Raw genomic sequence first — 18,211 nt, forward strand, 5'->3', positions numbered from 1 at the left:
GCGTGGAGACTGCTGAACTCCTGCGTGCCTGGTACAAATCGGCAATGTTGTGATTCGGCGAGGCAAATTTTTGTTTCGCTCTCGAAAGCATTTTTGGCGGCGCACGAATCGCGCCGAACGCGCACGTGTGTTTTGAATATGGGGGTTCGATTTTCGCACGGTTTCGGATGCGAAAATTAGCTGTGGGTAATGTGATATCATTTTGTTTGTGTATTTTAATGTTTCACGTTAATTGATGGGTAAAACATACATTTTAAGTATCAACGAGAGCGTTTAGCTTAAATTAGCATCGTATTATTTTAAAGGGAATCTTTCTATCTGACGCTCCCTTGCACGTTTTTAGTATATGTAATTACGTTAAAAAATCGATGATAAATCGATAAATGCAGTCCCTGCCAGTCCTCAATATCCAAGATTAATTTCCTCACGCCCATCGCATGGAAAAGCTTAGAAAAGTCCTATTTCATTTACATCCCTTAACAAGCGCGCTTGTTTATCGTTTGAACCCACCCATTTCACGTATTTCAAAGCTCATTCGCAGTGCCTTTGGCGAAAGAAAACATTAGAAAAACCACACAGCAACAACAGCACACACTTGTTCCTCCCGCAAGCCCCGAGAGAAAAAAGGGGTTTCCCCGACGCACGAGGTACACCGAAATTGCGGTCCTGGGCAATAAATTTGAAACAAAACACCCCCCGGCTAGCGGCCTTCCCAGTATTTCAGGCAACCGTTTGGTGAACAAATGCAGTCCGTTCCCGAGGACTCGTAGACAATCCGCGCCTTGCCGTTGTCCAACCCAAAAGACGGGTCCTGGCAAGGACAGACACGGCGGCTGCACACGCTCACGTACACGGTGGGTGCTCGAATTTCCATCCCCAGGAAAAGGTCACGGAAATCGTGCCACAAGATGGATCGCTCCGAACCGGACACCGGACACCAGGAGGCGCCGCCGCCGCCAGCCACCAGATTCAGGCACATGTTAACCGTCGATTTCTGCGGCATCGATGAAGGATCGATGTGAGCTTCTTCGTGGTTGCTTCCTTCACCACCCCCCGAAAAAAAAGGCAAGAAGGTCGCTGGGGGGATGAAAGAAAAAAAACACGCAGAGAAAAAAGCCCTCACGATGGTGCGGGTGTAATAAAACGTTTTATACGCGGCAAGTCTCCCGTACGCGGTCCGATTGAACCGGGGGTCCGAGCGACCGTTTTCGAGGGTTTTTATGATCTGCTCTTCACCCTCTTGGCAGGGGTCGCATCCTCCCACTGACCCACCCTCGAAAGCCACCCCGAAAGGCGCGATTTGCGTACACGCGAATCATGCCCCACCGAAAGGTCTTCCATTTCCACGATGCTGGCCCGAGCGGGGGCTCGGTTAGTTTTATGACCCCCTCTTGGTGGCTTTGGCCCATCGTTCCTGGGGATCGTAAATCCGTGGCCCCGAAGACCTTCACAGGCTGCGCGAGCCCGCGTGCGATGATCGGGAGATGAGGATTTCGGAATCAATAAAATAGAAGTTTATCGTTTTTAGAATGATGGTGTTTAGATAGCTTTCGAGGGGCTGGTTGAGGGAGAAAAACGGGAGTCTAGTGACGGGAGGACATCGTGTTGGAAGTAGGAATTCGATACCGGGACCAGTGGAACCGGCGAGGTTTTGTTATCTCTTCCGTCGGGTGCCGGAGTGTGATTCGGTCAGCTTCAGGGGCTGGTGCTTGGTTTTGTTCGAGTCTTGAGCGAATGGCTTTCGGATGCGGCATAAAAGCCGATAGCTGATCTATAAGGCTAAGCCGGTGACTTCCGCTACTGATCGATCGCGTCGGGGCGCGAGTCGGATTGCTGCGAGGCTCAATGGGAGTTGATAGCTAGTGTGGAAGGAGGATCCTCCGGGCATGGAGGAGTTTGACTGTGCGAAGAGGCAGATTCTGAGGTTTATCGTTCGAAGCCGTGCTACGAGTGGTTCTGGATTTTTTGCTAGAATGGAAATATACTTATGAACAAAACTGAACTTCAACTCAACTTCAATCGTGAACTCTCTCACGGAACATCAGGAATCAAAGTTTTTACAAGTGATTTGAGCGGAAAATATTACATTTTTAAATTGTAATTTTTAGCCAAGAAGCCGATTTTAGTATTGCTGTTGATGAAGCAATATAAACGTTTATCACAGTTGTACATCCCTAATAAAGTACTCTAGAAAAGTGCTATTCGATAGCATTCTTGAAGCTTAGGTTGAATAAATGAGACAAATAAAATTAAGTGCACTAGCGTGATTAATATTCCGCCAGTTTGCTACCCATATTCATATCTCAGCTCTCATCAGCCCCTACGCCACAGTTGACACGTTTTATAAACACGGAAATCAAGATGAACTCAACCTACTTGACGGCCTTCACAAGTACTCGCTCGAGCTGCTCTCCATTCACCCTACAGAAAAGTTTTCCTCGTTCAACCCCGTCAAGTACCAGCGGAACCATCACATTTGGACATAGTTTTCACTCGTATCCTTATCATCCACCGTCATCGACAACGTTGCTACCGGTTAATCGGAGCACGTCGTCAACAATTCGCCCATAAAATCCTTTCCCGTCGTGGAGGGTTTTTTTTCTTCTGCTTCTCTCTTTGTGTGGGCCCGCTTTCCACCGTTTCTGGAGCTCTGTCGCCCTACTACACTAGAGGGTGTTTCCGGGGAAATTGAAAAGGACACTATCGACGATCAACCGTGTCCTATCATTAGCGGCGTAAACCGGGGAAAAACGATGGAAAGGGCACACAGGGAGGAAAATCTCGACGGTAACGAACGGGGAAAGAAAAAGACACGTCCCCGGAAAAAATCACAACATAAATTCACGCCCGATTGCACTCGTCCTGGTACCGGCGATGGCACGCGTACCGGGAGGTATAAACGCTCCCATCGGTCCCTTCGACGACACGCACGTCAACTCACCACGGCCTGCTTCGATTGTGTCTGCCGATCGTTATCGCGCTAACTAGCCAAAATGACAAATAACAACAAGCGCACGGCACGGAAACGCCCGGAAACGATGGGGGTGGCCTAGGGTGGTGGTTTTCCGGAAAAGTACCGCCGACACATGTTTCCGCTTTGCGTCCGGGTGGGTTTTCGCGAATGCCCGTGAATAATGAAATCACCGAACGTGTTCACAATTCACTGAAACCCTACTTTTCCGAAGGGGTGCGTTCCGAAGGGGTGGGTTTTAGGAACGACTCAATTTGGTCGGCCGCCGGTTTTGGGAGTGGGTTGCCCTTTGGACAGGACCTTTTTGGGGTGGTTCGGTACGCATTTCTCTCTTTCGGACGGGACGGGCGCTTTCGGACACGATGAAATAACAATTAAGCCAGCGGCATGCGACGGTGACACTTTTCCGGGCAATAAAACGAAAGCGAATGATGATAATTTTATGACGGAAACGTATGCCCTCCACGCACGGGGCTGTTTTTTTGGAAGGTTGTGTCGCAGGAGGTTCCGGAATGGCATAAATATGATAATGTACCCAAGGAACGCCAAGAAAGGACAAGGATTTGTTTTCTGCTGCAGCTTGTTAAGAACCCAAAGCGGAGCCACATGAAATATGACATCGTACGTGTGGGCGATGATTTGGCGGAATTGCTTCTCGTGGGAATTGTGTGGCATCATTTTTCTTTTTTATTATGGAAGCGTAACATATGCACCTATTGTGCAAGGAGCAAGCATCCTGTCTTTTTTTTCATGTGCAGTTAGAAATAATGAACACGAAACGAGGAACATGATTTATTTGCGTTTGAGTCTCTAGCGTTTTCAAGCGATAAGTGTTCGAGGACCATTTCAATTGATTTATCGGGATTTGATAAAGAACCAGGAATGTTTAGGTGTCGCGTGTATGATTGAAATGCTCCAGAATTTAATAATAACAAAACAAAATCCTTAAAAAATCGCCTTTCCCTTGTGGCAGTTTGGAAACGTCCAGAAAAACGTACTTCCCATTCAGTGCTAAAACTCTTCCAGCTCGGCTTCTCCCAGGACCATGACACTGAAAGACCCCCCCACACACACACACGATTCCTCCCCAAAAGCCCTCCCATTTATCCCACCCCCCTCCCCCTTTGGTTTCCTTCCCACCAACGAACGTGCGCATTGTTTGCGGAGGGACGTTTCGAATTCGAATTTTCATCTCATTCTTTATGCGATTTAGCCTTCACCCTGTCGCCGGGCCGGCAATTCAAAGGGTCACCTCCCCCGGACAGCAGAAGCATTAAGCTCAGCTCAGTCAACCCACCCCACAACAGAACCGCCCAATCATCCGCGACGGTTCGACGTGGCCGCGCGGCGTTTCATTCATCGCATTCGCCGCATTCATTCATTACTTCGCTTTTGAAGATTATGACATGCCGGTGGTGCTCGTACGTGTTTATTCCCGCGGACTCCATACGCGCGAGAGAGAGAGAGAAGTGCAAGAAGCACAAGAAGAAGTCCCTAAAAACCTGTGCCCCTTGGGTGCGCGCAATGACGTGCCTTTGTGGCATGTAAATTCTCGCCTCCGTCGGAAAAGGCCAGCCGAGATAAAGCAAAAGGGCTTCCCGAATTCGAAGCGTGATCGTGCAGTTTTCGCATTCAGCCTCTCAACCTTGTGCACGCACGCATGCAGGAAGTCCACGATCGTTCGAGAATCCCTCCCGAAGGCATCGTTATTATCCGTCCCTTCGAGGAGGAACCGCGCTCGGAATGCCTCGCACCTTCTGGTTCAATTTCTGGCGCGCAAAGTCATCCGGCATCGGTGGAAGTGATCCGATTTTGGGCTCACCAGAACATGATAAACAAGGCTGCGTGTGTGCGTGTGTGTGGAACGACGGAATTTGCCACCGATTGTCCCCGGGAAGACAGCAAAAGACCTAAGACCACGACGAGATGGCAGTGAAATCGGAAGCCCGGAACGCGCGCGCGCGCGCCCAACTCGGTGCCCTTTTAAATCCTTGAGTCCCTTTTTTTGCGCCTGCCGATCGGTGGATGTGTCCCGGAACTGGAGGATTGTGACGCCACGTGGCCACCGCCTCATTAGTGGCGTGTTACATGATACGCGCCAATAGCATGCCGGGGCGCTTGTTAGGTTCGGGCCCGTCGGGATTCGCGCCCTGCCGGGAAAAACCCCGGCCGCCTGCGAGAACGTCGTCGAGAACTCGGGTCGTGGTGTGTAAGCCGATATAATCCGCACATCGACGTTGGTGAAATAGGGGGTGTGGGTGCAAAAGGGGAATGGGAGCTTCAAAAATCCACCCACCTCTGGTGAGGGGTGGAAAATGCCTTCAAGTACAGCTGGGGGTGGGAAAAAGAGAGCGCGAAGGAATTTTCCCGTCTTTCCGGGAATGGGTGTTTGGGGAGGAGAATTCACCCGGAAAAGGGAGAAAGTAGAACCAACGGCACGTCGTGGCTTGCGGCAAGGATTTGGCGTTTCGATAAAGTCGATTTTCAGTCGGCTGCTTTCCTGGAAAATGTGTAACCTTTTCTTTTCGAGGAAAAAAAAGTCCGATGGATGCATTTAAAGGTGTATCCTTTATCACTGGTATGTTCATAAACCAATACTACAATTCCTCGTCGTTGTAAATTGAAATAAGTTTTTCAAAGTTCAAATCGACACGTAATACATTTCCCACAAAAAGATAACGATGAATAAGTAACAAACGTTTCCCGATTAACCATTGCAACTTAATGTTAATTTTACTCACCCAACCGAAACCAAACCCTGAGCCGGAAATGGTTGCACAGTTTTGTATTACCAGCATTGCTAACAGAAAAGGACATTACAAATGCTGACCTCAGCCAAGCGAAAAGCTAAACTACACCGACTACCGACTTGGTGCTGCAATTTCTCAAAACCCCGCGCAATAAAACGTCCCATAACTGTCGGTTGGGATTGGCGCAAAATTCGTTAATTCTCCATCGAAAAAACCATCACCCCAAAATGCGTGCCAATCGGCGTTAATTCATTCATCATCGGGGCCCATTTTCAAGCCCCTGAATGTCCAACGGCAGGTTTCTCAGGCCACCAACACCGCCTCGCGGTGGCGCTCTAGTGGCACGCAACACAACCGACCCTGGTACGGTATTTCGTGCGTTAATCCAATATTTTATACGCGCACGGAGAGCGCGAGAAGCGAAAATGAAATGGAATTAAAACAACCTAAAAAGAAAATAAAAGGTGCGCACACACACACACACACGGAGTGGGGGAAATAATGATCGGTAAGAATGTTAATGAAAGAATTAATCGTTATCTTTTGTGTGTCCTCGCCTCCCACCTGTCTTGGGCGTTAATTTCCGGCTTCATTCCCGGGTGACAACCTGCAGCAATGCGCGGACACGAGACGTGCGGGCAGGCTTCTTTCGCACCACCCGAAATGCCATTAAAACTATTAGCATAATTGCGACTGATAATGGTGGGGCACGTTTTGGCACGCTTTCGTCCACAGACCATCCTTTTGGGGTGGGTGCGTTGCACTTTTGGGGTATGTCATTATGTGGGGGAAAAAAACGAAATAAAAAAAAGCATTACATCACGCTCATATTTGCCTTTGAATGCGTGTGTGGCTCCGAAGGCATCAAAGGCAATGGTGCAGGTTTTTTTTTATCGCCCTGCCCTTTAGCTTGATTATTGATATTAATTCCCTTAAGCCAATATTTGATGCACCTCTTTGGGCCGAGGAGAGATAGGGCCACCTTTCATTGTTTAGAAAGCCGTTTAGGCCCAGCATATGCTCCAATTAGGTCCGAATCTCGAACAGATTGCGATTGCAAGCAACGAAACATCGCGCGCGCGCGCGTACGCCAAAAAGATAGCAATCATTCAGCCAAATCTGGACCCTAATCTGACAGCAGTCATGTTTGAGCAGAGGATCAAAAAGTTCCGCAAATAAATCCCCGCCGAACGTGCAGCCACCGGGACCCTTTTTTGGGTTTGGGAAAACACCGAGGGCACGAGCTTCCGTAGCCCTTGGTGTGCACCCTCGCGCGGTGGAAAACCCTCACAAAAAGGGGCACGGGTTTTGTGAGGGTTTTCCACCCCGTTTTTCGAGCGGTTGCCATCAATGCGTGTTGTGTGGTGAGCATATTTTCTCTCTCTCGCTCTCTCGTGAACTTGTTCGTTTTCTCTCTTAACCCAATAGCAAACCGGAAGCGAGGAATTCAAAATCCGATTTATTACCATGCAAAAAAAGAAGGAAAAATCGGGAAGAAGACAAAAAAAATCGTCTAGTTAAAAAACATATGATTCACATCAAGCACGCAACCACGTACGTACGCAAATCCCATACAACGGATCCCCTTTGTCTTTTTGCTCGCCTCTGCGCACGAAGTAGGCCCTGGTGCAGAAGGGTTGACAGCAGCCAGCGGCCTGCTAGGATGGGAACAAAAAATTCGAAATGCTTACTGAAAGACTCAAGTAGCGACACGTTTCCCCGAGCGTGGCTGGTTTCGCGTAAATAGAAAATTCGAAAGAAAGAAAAGGGCGCATTTGAATAGCGCACCGAGCGAAGCCCCGTGAAGGGGCCCCGTTCGATTGAAATGCCCCTGAAAAGGATGCTCGAAAGGATGGGAGGAAGGCGCAGAATCCTCTCACAGGCAAAGGGCCTCCTTCTGCCGTGACCTAACAAATTGGGACCCGAGCGTGTACTTGCGGTAATATTTGAGCGCGCCTTCTGAAGGGTTTTTTTCACGAGGGCCGGTCGCTCTTGAACGGCTTTCCCGCGTTTGGCTTTCCCCACACACGGGTGCCGCGAGTATAAAGAAGAAAAAAACAACAACCCCACCAAACTATGCTAATCCTTATCATGTATTACAATTATGACCACACGAAACACACGCGAACCGGTCCCATTTTCTTATCGCACACGCCCGTTTTGTCCCTCGGTTTCTTCTCACCTGCAGTTACCGGGGTGGGGGTTTTTTTTGTTCATGTCATCGCCCAACAACAAGCGAACACGAAAACGAAAGCGGAACCGGCAATGAGGGATCTTGTTCGAAGCCGAATCTATCAAAATATTAACATGTTCGCCTCGAACGGACACTGACAATCGGCTGACAGCTCACTAAACACGGCTGTTCGTGGGATGCAGCGCTGTGGAAAAGCCCTCAAGAACCCAAAAAGACCTGATGTATGTGTGTGTGTCTGTGTGCTTGTGTGTGTCACTCACAACCCACGGTCGTCCTAATCGTACCTGACGCTCCACAATCATCACCAATCAATTCGAATCAATCTAAAAATCATAAATAACCGCCGGCTCACATTTCATAACCGGTTGGGTGGGTGGAGAGCTTTTTCTTCTTCCTTTTACTGCCCGCTTTATTTTTTTTTCCAGAAGCAATCACTTTCCGCTATCGCCGTTAGGACAAGTTCATTCTCGCGTCCCGTGGCCACAGATCGTACGATCGGATCGATCAGCAGCATCCACCGTCCGGCTCGTGGTTGCCGTTTTGCTCCTTCTTCTCGCATCTTCATCGCGCCTCGTGAGCTTCTCGTGACGTTTGCCTTTGCACCGTCGTTCTGGTCGCTCCGTGTCGATCGGAATGGTATCGGTTACCGTGAGGGGGGTGAAGTGGGAAGGGTTGGTGGACAACTGCCGGACATCGGACATCGCAAGGAATCGCGGACTGGACGTAGATCGATCATCGGCGATTATTATTTATTGTTTTATGGTCGATCCTGTCTCCGAGCGAACACGTGGGCCGTACCATGTCAGGGACGATGGACGATAGGATGATGAAATTGATGACTCTAACAGAGAGAGAGAGAGAGAGATCGAACTCCCGCACTTGTTCGCTTAATTGTTGTCGAGTCTTATATAGAAAAAAACCCTCAAGAGCGAGCCAGTTATGACGCGAAACCGATTGCAAGGCGCCACCAGCTCGCCAAGCGGGTTTTGATTATGAAATGTTATTGATTTTATGTTCCATTTCCTCACCCCCCGCCCGAAAGTGTCTTTTCTCGCTTCTGCTAGGTTTTTCCCTTGAGCTCGAGAGCACGAGGCGAGTTCATTATCGCTGGGTGCGCTTGAATTCCGATGATAATTTCTCAACCGGAAGAGCGCGAACTCCCGGGGGCCTGGTGTCTGGGCTTGTATTTCTGTGTTTTTTTTTATCACCCGCCCTGGGCCACATTCGCGACAGGTTTTCGAGCCTCCCGGAGTTGTGAAGGAACTTTAATAATCTCCTCCCGCCCCATCAAGGGGAGCCAGTCGAGCTGGCGTGAATAATTTATCATTTCCACCGCACGATCCTGAAACTGAAATCGCTGCCCAATCGGTGCATTTTCACGATCCATCCAACCATCCTCGGGCGCGCGCGCGTGCATTCAATAAATGGGAACAAATTTTGCCCCCCCATCGCACACGCCCGTTCGATTAGAAAGTTATTTATCTTCCGGCTTGCCGCCTGAGCTCGCCCACGCCCGAACAAAACCTGTCAGGCAGGCGGGATGTGTGTGCTGTCGGGAGTCAAATTTTCCTGTGACACGCCGCAGGCCCGAGATCCGGGAAAGCCGCTGTCCGGGAAAAGTCCCCGGCCACCCCCATTTCGTTCTGCTTCTCTCTCCCACACACACGCGTACGGTGAATGTCACCGCAGGCGTTGAACTGTGACAAACGATCCGGAACCGTTCGCTTGGGTCGGCTCGAGAATCCCCCATTTCGCACCATCGGTTGAGCCGTTCGTTTGGAGCGCACGCAGTGAGTGCGCGAGATCAAAGTGCAGACGTGTGGAAATCTGTCAGGCATGTTCAAGGTTCTGGCATGTGCCGTGAGACTGGGGGAGAGTTTGTTTCACCGTTTTTTTTTTTTGATATTTTTATCCGGTCCGCTGAATGAGTGAGCTGCCTTATTAGAGTGTTGCGTGACCCGAACTGGCCCATTTTTTTTTATTGTGAAATGCGCAAAATATATTCAAAGTTTCGAACCGCAGACAGTAAACGATTCCGTTGGATTTGTTTCCCTATTTAGCATTTATTGGTGCAAAAATCCAAATCAATCACAAAAGTCGTGCTGCACAAAGCACGCTGGTTTTCTACAACCTCTAAAAGCACGGTAAAAACCAGAAAACACGGCTCCCATCATTTGCATTTCGTTTACGATATTTTAATACACCGTTTTGGGAAAATGCCACCACCGCTCTGGAGTTCGAAAATGCCGAGTGAAATTTGTTCCATCCATCTGCGATCACCGAGCAAAAGCCCGTGTTCCAATTTCAACCCCGAACGAATCCCGGCGCTCATCTGCCAAAACGGTGCTGTCGGGTTTCCGTGCCAAGAGCACCGGCAGCACGATCACCAAACCACGGCACCCGGGGGCACAGATCATAAAACTATGAAATATTACCATTTGCGTGAAATATGATGCTCAAACGACCCGCCCGACGAACCAACGGCGGACGACGGGTGTTTAAGCTGTTTGGTTTGTTTTCGGTCGAGTGGCAACACTACCACGGCAAGGAACGGGCACATGGCGCTAGAGGCCTTCGAACGTTCGTTCGGGTGTTCGGAAAAGGCATCGAATTTCATCGCCCCGGCACGATCGGTGTGTAGGGGATGGGATTTTCGCGGGCGTGCGTGATAGAGGATCTCGTTGCGGTTTGCAAAGGCGTCAACGTCACGCCATCGATCCTCGGTTCTTCCTGTTTCGCTTTCTCCGTATGGCTTGTGTATGGGGAGGTTTTTTTTTCTCACGCATCGCACGCACGTCAACTTTGCGTCAGCTTTCGTCACGTACGCTCGAAAGGAAGCTGGGAAGCGGAGTGTATCATTATGGTGCCGTGCGGGATTGCGTTTGTTTTACTCGAGCGGCGGAACACAAACGCTGGTTCTTGTTCGGTGTTTCGATGGCTGGGAAACGTCCTGGTAGGGTGTTATTTATTGTGCTTGTTGGTTTACATTTTTTGGGTGGAATTTTCACTTTGAAACAATCGCGACCGGAAGCGGATGGAAAAGGAATAGAAATGATGAGAGATACATTGAGCTGTAAGGCACCTGATATGCAAATGGAGCGCGATGGATATTTATATTGGTTTTGTTTTAATTTTGCGTCATCTGATTGAATCAATTTCAATATGAATAGTAGAGGTATTCTGAGAAGTTGAAATGTAGGGTTTTCGATAATAATTTACGTTTGGAAACTTGTACAATATATTCTATTCAAAATTATAATTAAATGTACAATAGAACGGCTATATAATTCTTCCGTTTTTTTTCAAAAGGATGAAATAAACATTTAGAAGTTTTCCTTCATTCAACACGTCGTTAAGGCACTTGAAAAGTAAAAAAAGCTAAGGGCGTTTCCCTATTTTATAGGATAAAAAATCAGGGGTGCTATAGAACAAACAAGAAAACGTTATTTGCGAAGAGAACAGAGCTCAATCTTACAATCAAAATCAATTCCGAACGAGCTAATCAATCGAACGGAACGGCTAACTAACTAACTAGCTTCTCTTCATCCGCACCAGCATAGCCTCGGTGAGTGAAATATCGCGCTCAAAAATAAATGATTGACTCCTCATCACGATAAGACCACTCCACTCTCCTTAGGGATCACCCGATGACCAGAACGTCGAACAGAACGCACCAACACCGGCTAATCAAACAAATCGCACTTTCCGAAGCGCGCCCAATCAGCACCAAATGTCGCCCGTGGTGCCGTTCGAACACCCCAGTAATTGTGATTTACATTCACATGAAACGGCTGAACGTGATAAGCATCTCGAGTGTGTTTGGTTACAATTTTCCTGCACTGTGGATTTCCACTCCACCCTTGCTGGGAGGGAAAACACAAAGAAAAGGGTAGCAAAATGCGGATGGACGGCGATAGCATCGAAGGTTAGGGCAACCCGAAGCAGGTTGTACCGGTTAGTGGCCGCTTGGCACACACACACACACACCCAGGCCACCCATATGTCAGCAATTTGCGATTGACCGGCGACCGGCAGCGAGCAAAACCTGGCCGGTAATCCATCCGAACGCATCCGCCTTCAGCATCGGTCGGGATTGATTGGATTATAAGCTTCAATCGATCGCGCATCCGTCATTAGACTGTCAGCCTGTCGGGAGCCTGTCTTCACCGGCGGTGAGCTCCTTTCCAGCAGGGGTTTTTGATTGTGCAATACGTGAATCCATCTTTGGACCACCGACGGATCGGACCGTTTTCCAGCGCGACCGGACACGACACCGGATCGGCATACGGATCGGCAGCTTTCCATTAACGGGGCGATCTAGCTTCGCGATCGTGTGCATCTCGAAAGCTGGAAACTGGTCCGCGGCGCGAACCGAAAATGTCCCGCCCCAAGACCGCGCGATCGCAACCGAATTGAGCGAGGCGAATTACGATCAACCGCGATCGTAGATGGCCCGATCGGCAGCTGCACATGGCCATGTCGTCTATGTCGGTTTATGCCTCGGTCGGCGAGTGATAATAAGGCTTGCGTGGAAAACGCACACTCGGTCACATGTGCGTTGCCTGTTTTTTTTTTGTTTCACCACGTCTGAGGCTACGATCGCCCGAAAATGGCCGCATTGCACCACCACGTTGCAGTGTGCAGAAAGGGACCGAATCCGTAATCCACCTGGCGAGTTGTGTGGAAAAACAAATCGAAAGCGAAAAAAAAGTAAACTGCTTTTTTTCTCCCCCCAGACACGGAGCTACAAAATTTGCTCGAACGCCGGTTTGTGGTGGCATAAATTGGAGCCATCCCGCGGTGGACGATCGGCGCATTTGCACCATCTTGGCGGGTTGCGAGACAAAATGGTGCTTCGGAGGGATTCGTGTATATTTTTTCTTTCACATCGATTTAGCTACTTCACGGCGTCTGCCGCTTATCCACACGAGCGGATAATATTTTGCCATAAATTGTGCACCTGGAGCATGGCGTCAAAGTTTTCCTCACCGGCGGGTGATGGATTGCCGATTCAACACCGCGCGCGTGCGCGCGTGTGGAATGGAACAGAATTTTGCCGGTAGCAAAAACGTAAAAAGAAAATAAAACAAAAACACACACACACACAGCCACAAAGCTAGCCAACCAAGCGAGCTCATTGTGCCGTTGTTGCGAAACATAAGCCGGTATGAAAAATTGTTATCTTAGCATGATTGACGAGAAAAGCGGCCCTCTCGTGGAATGAGAGAAGCGTAAGAAAAATATCTGCTCATCTGTCTGCGTTTTTCTTTCCACTGCGTGTGTGTGTGTGTGTTTACCAAGCGATAAGGGGATGCAAAAAAGCTACCCTGCCCGGCCGAGTGCTTATGGGCGGAAAATTAGCACAAAACCGATCCCCGGGAGCCAGGCGAATCGAAGAAGGGCGAGCAGAAATGAAAAAAAAAGACACTACAAAAAGTGAGATGAAAATAAATAACTAAAACCGATACACGCTGACAGGAGGCAACTCTCATGGCCTGCTGCTGTTTGTGGTGCGATCTGGCCGGTGTTTAAACAACCATTAGGCCCGCACAGGGAAGAACGATCGCGTTTTTGTGGCTTTTCGAACGCTCGCACGAATGCGTTTGCACCCTTCAGTTGAATGCTTCAATGCGGGAGGGAAGAGGAAAATTATTCATTAAAAAAAACTATAATCGTTTTAACATTTTTCAACGAGAATCGTACCATTTGCACCTTTTTCCTGTGCTCTCACTCTCTCTATCTCTCTCTTTCTCCGCGGGCAAATGACTTCCGTTCCAATCGAAATGTGTTAAACCACAAAGTGGTTGGCGCTATTATAGGGGAATAATGTGTTTTTTTGTTTGTAATTAAACGTTCGTTACATGCACATTAATGAATGCGAACGTTCAATAGATTAGAGTGATGTTCGATCGGTATGAAAAAAAATCAGAATCAGAGTACAAAATGGCTGCAAATCGACGTTCGTTCCACGCTTCACGTGGGAGCTGCTTCCTGAGCTTAACATTAAAGCGTGCAATATTCACAGAGATTAAAGTTAATGCCCAGCTTCCCATGTAATGACGCAGCTCATGCGAATAAATTAGCCCGTTCGTTCGACAAAGCATGGGCTCTTTGACCCACCCAAAATAAAAAAAGAACAGCACGAGCTCAGGTGACACCTGATGAAAAACCATCCCTCTACGAAACAACCACCCAACGCTGCAGGTGTGCGTGCGTGTGTCCTTCTACGCCTTTCTCGCTCGTTTTCCAACCCCCGACCGGCCACTTTACGCTCGAGTGCGGCCGGTTCCGTTTGGGCGTAAAATTTAATCCTCACATCGGCGCGCCACCGGAACACGTACGTCCCCCGAGTGTCCCGGAAAAGCGCGTCAATCGAGGGCGTTTTTTGATGTCCCACCCGGCCTTGTATGAAATCATCCGTCGTGTCCCTTTTTGCGCACCAAAGCCTCTCATCCACCTCCGCACCCAGCTCCGGTTACTTCGGATTTTTCGTATGTCTCGGAATCGGAAAATCAAATTGCACGCCCGGCGATCGCGTTCGCTCCTTAAGCAGGGGAAAACGTCTCTCTCGCAGGGTCCCGCAATTCGACACGCTCGGTCTAATGCCCAATCAGGGGGTTGCCAAGGGCGGATGAGATCCCGGAGCAGTGCACGGACTAACGGATCCGGTTCATCTCGCACTGGTTGCTAGTTTTCCGGGGGTCTGAAGAGAATAAAGAAGACATCGTGCGCGCTGTCCGGGTGGATTGGTTCCGGGTTCCGGGTATTGTTTCCATTTGCCGTACCGTTCCGGGTGTCCTGCCCGGTGAATGTCCCTTTTATTTTCTCCCTCCGACACCCGACGGGGTTGAGGATTACGGCAATTAATAAGCCATGAGGCGATGTTATGCGATACCAGCGGCGGGAATGGGATTTTTAGGCAGATCAGTCGCGGTGAGGCTTTTTCAATTCGCTTTTCTCAGCGCGCGCAAATGAATCCGTTTTCCTTCCCGTGGGCTAGTGGGCTCCATGGGGACTATAAATTTTCCCGCATGGGCTTGCGATAGTTTTATTTATGCAAAAGCAGAGCAAAAAAAACCGGAGAAGCCTTTTACGATTTATGAGCACGTGAGATAATGCACGCGATTCAGCACACATTCAAATTGAGGTGCAACAATGGCATTTTGGGAGAGAGAAAAAAACACTTCACATTAGTTTTTCATGAGCAGATAAATAACCGAACGCGGTCTGCTAATTTCGAGAACAATACCGGTGGTGGTGAGGACAGCTTCCCGAAAACCGCAATTAACCGTAGTGCTGCTTGTTGAAAAAACACGCTGTAATAAATTACCTCATTAGAATAAGAATGAGTTTCCCCCGAGGGAGTGGGGAGGCTAGTTTTAGCTTCATTTGCATTAAACTGTCGTCGCCTCGCCGGGCCGTAGCTTCTGCCGATAAATCTCGTGTGGAAGGTTGTTTTTTTAAGCTTTTTCCCCTCTCGTCGATTGCGATATCGATCACCCGAACCGGTGAGGAACGGGTTCAGGTATGAAAAGGAAATGTTACGGTAGGCTGAACTTCCAGCCCAGGGAATGAACCGTAGGATGATTGATGCACCAAAGCCCCAAACCCGGGTCGGATGTGTTGAAAGAGTTGTCACTTGCTTTGCGCTTGTTATGTTGGGAAAATAACGAGCAAACTCACCAACCACGAAACCATCATTCGACGACAATCAAATGAGCGCACATTTCTCGTCTTCTAGCAGCTTGGAAATGGGCTCATTTACACCGAGAAGCGTTACATTTTCCCGCTGGCGTCAGTCGATCACACAGCCCCGTCATAAATTCCGCGAAACCCAGTGAAACAAAATGCGTCACGATTCATTGATGAAATAACGACATGATCACACGAGTCCACGATCAGCCTTTCTCTTCGTCAGCCAGCCAGCTCTATCAGCTCCGCGCAAACGGCAGCCCCGGGGAAATGATGTCATAAATAATCATTAGCACCCATAATTACGCGGTGCCAGTGCCGCATCGAACTGCACTCGAAGCGCCATTCCAAGTGAGCTAAGATAAAAAAAAAACATATAAAGACTAGGGTTTCTTAACAGCGCCCTAAGGCGACGCAGAAAGCCACGCTCGAAACTGGCGACGCGTTCTAAGGGTTGAACCCCTTTAGGGTGGAACATAAAACACGGGTAAGAGAGAGAGAGAGAGAGAGAGAGAGAGAGTGAAAAAAAACACAGCAAGATGCATCTCTCCCGAGGGATTGATCGCGAATCGGCTGTTGGTTCGCGACGGATGCTTTACTGAGATGGCGACGAAAATTTCGCGCCGTGAATGAACGGAAACCTGCCCGCCGCGTTCCCTTTGGCGATGGAAAACGGGCCCGGGCAGCTGTAATCGCCGGTTGCGAACGCAACGGGTCAATAAAAATGCATCAACAAATGTGCATGTTGAGCGGTTGCATTTCGCGCGCATGATGAACTATCGAACGGGCACGAGGGGGTTGAAAAAGGATACGAAAGAAGCCACTGTCAAACGATCGGAACGAGAAGGCCCTCCGTCACGGCGAACTTTAACCAGTTTCGTTGGGCTTTTGGGTACGCGAACGTGTGGAACGTGGTTCCTCATTAGGTCAGGACGCTTGGGATGGTTTTTGGGAGGAACGAAAACCGGTTCAAAATTGTAGTGCCAAGGTGTATTATTTCGAGTGACAGTTTTGCTTTTTATTTGGTTTTGTTCGCGGTTGTCTTTCGCTAGGGTGTGGTATTGTTGAGGATTTTTTTTAAAAACCTTTTGCGAATGATGGCTTTCGTTCAAACCGTTGCAGACATTTTGTGTTAAGGTTTTTTGGGAGCTCTCATGCGTGTTTCCTGATACGCCGATGGCGTTTTGTATTATCACAGTTTTCCTGCCATGTTAAAACAAAATTATGAGATAAGCTCTTTTGTGTGGTTTAATTTTCAGCCCATATAGCAGAAACGATCAAACGACGATAATTTATCCTTCAAACAAATATAAAATATACTATTAAATTGATTCATTCGTCGTAAATTGACAAAGTATTTGAATGGCAGCTGCAACTGCCTAACTGTAAATTCAATGTTAGTTCAATTTTTCATATTTTGACAGCAGCATATAAACCCAGCAGCCTACTGTGATATGTTCATACGAGATTTATTTAGTTTACTATCTTTGATTCATTTCGACAACGCAACGACTTGTTTCGTTACAGAAGCGTGCAGGAGAACCCCCTTCTAGCACTCATTTATTATCCGACAGCCTAGTTTCTTAACTTTTAATGCAAAGCGAAACAACAACCGCTGCACGGTTGCATCTTCGATTCCAAGATCCGCTACGCGGTTTCGATCGAAAAACATTTAAGTAACGCTTTCCACGGGCACACCGCTCCGTGTACGGCCGTAAAACGGTGCTCAACACAGAAGCCCAACTTTGCGGTTCCAAACCGTCCACTCCGACCGACTCGTGAAAACCAGGCATCCAAAGCCCCGGCAGCCAGGCCATAAATCAGCCCGCAAATCATCGCAAAACACGACCACAATTCATCTTCATCATCTGGCCGCACTCACCGGCCAAGGATCCACCACTGCACCACCGTACAACCGAACGCAATCTCCTCCCGAATGCCAAACCATCACCTTCCCATCACCGCTGGTTCACCCTCCGTTCAGCTCGCATTTCGATGGCGAGTGCTTTTTCGGATGTATTTTATCGTTTCTCGATTTCCCATCCCACCGGCGGAATCGACGGAGCAAAACGACTCTTTATCATTGGCGCGGTCCGTTTGTTTGTTTCTGTGTCGTATAGTGGGGTCTTCTGTTTTTTTTTTGCTTTTTTTCTTCCTTACAACGACACTAACTTTGATGTTCCATCGAAATGGGATCGAAATCGTGTCACCGTCGCAACCCACCCCCATTTGCGACTCTCCCCACCGAGCTCAGGAACTGCATCAGGACGACGACGAGAAGAGGACGACTTCTGCGCGAAGCGTCGAAGCGCATCGTTCGCGCTGGTTCGTAAGTATTTATTGCCACCGCTATCGATGGCCGGTCGCAATCCGTTCGGCCTTGATGTTTGGCTCCCTGCGTACGCGCGTGTGTGCACCTTAAAACCCCAGCTACAAGTCCACCCCACCGATCTGGGGTGGCTTTTCGCGAACCGGGCGGCGCGTAATCGCGGGGCAAATGGAAATTAATTGAGAAGCTATGTTCGGTGCGATTACGTTTTTCCCGCCTCCCGTGCGACGATGATCGGTTTGTTTAACGCTTAAGGGTTAACTTTCAATTTTGTA

This window comes from Anopheles nili, chromosome 3, assembly GCF_943737925.1.
Source record: "Anopheles nili chromosome 3, idAnoNiliSN_F5_01, whole genome shotgun sequence".
NCBI lineage: Eukaryota > Metazoa > Arthropoda > Insecta > Diptera > Culicidae > Anopheles > Anopheles nili.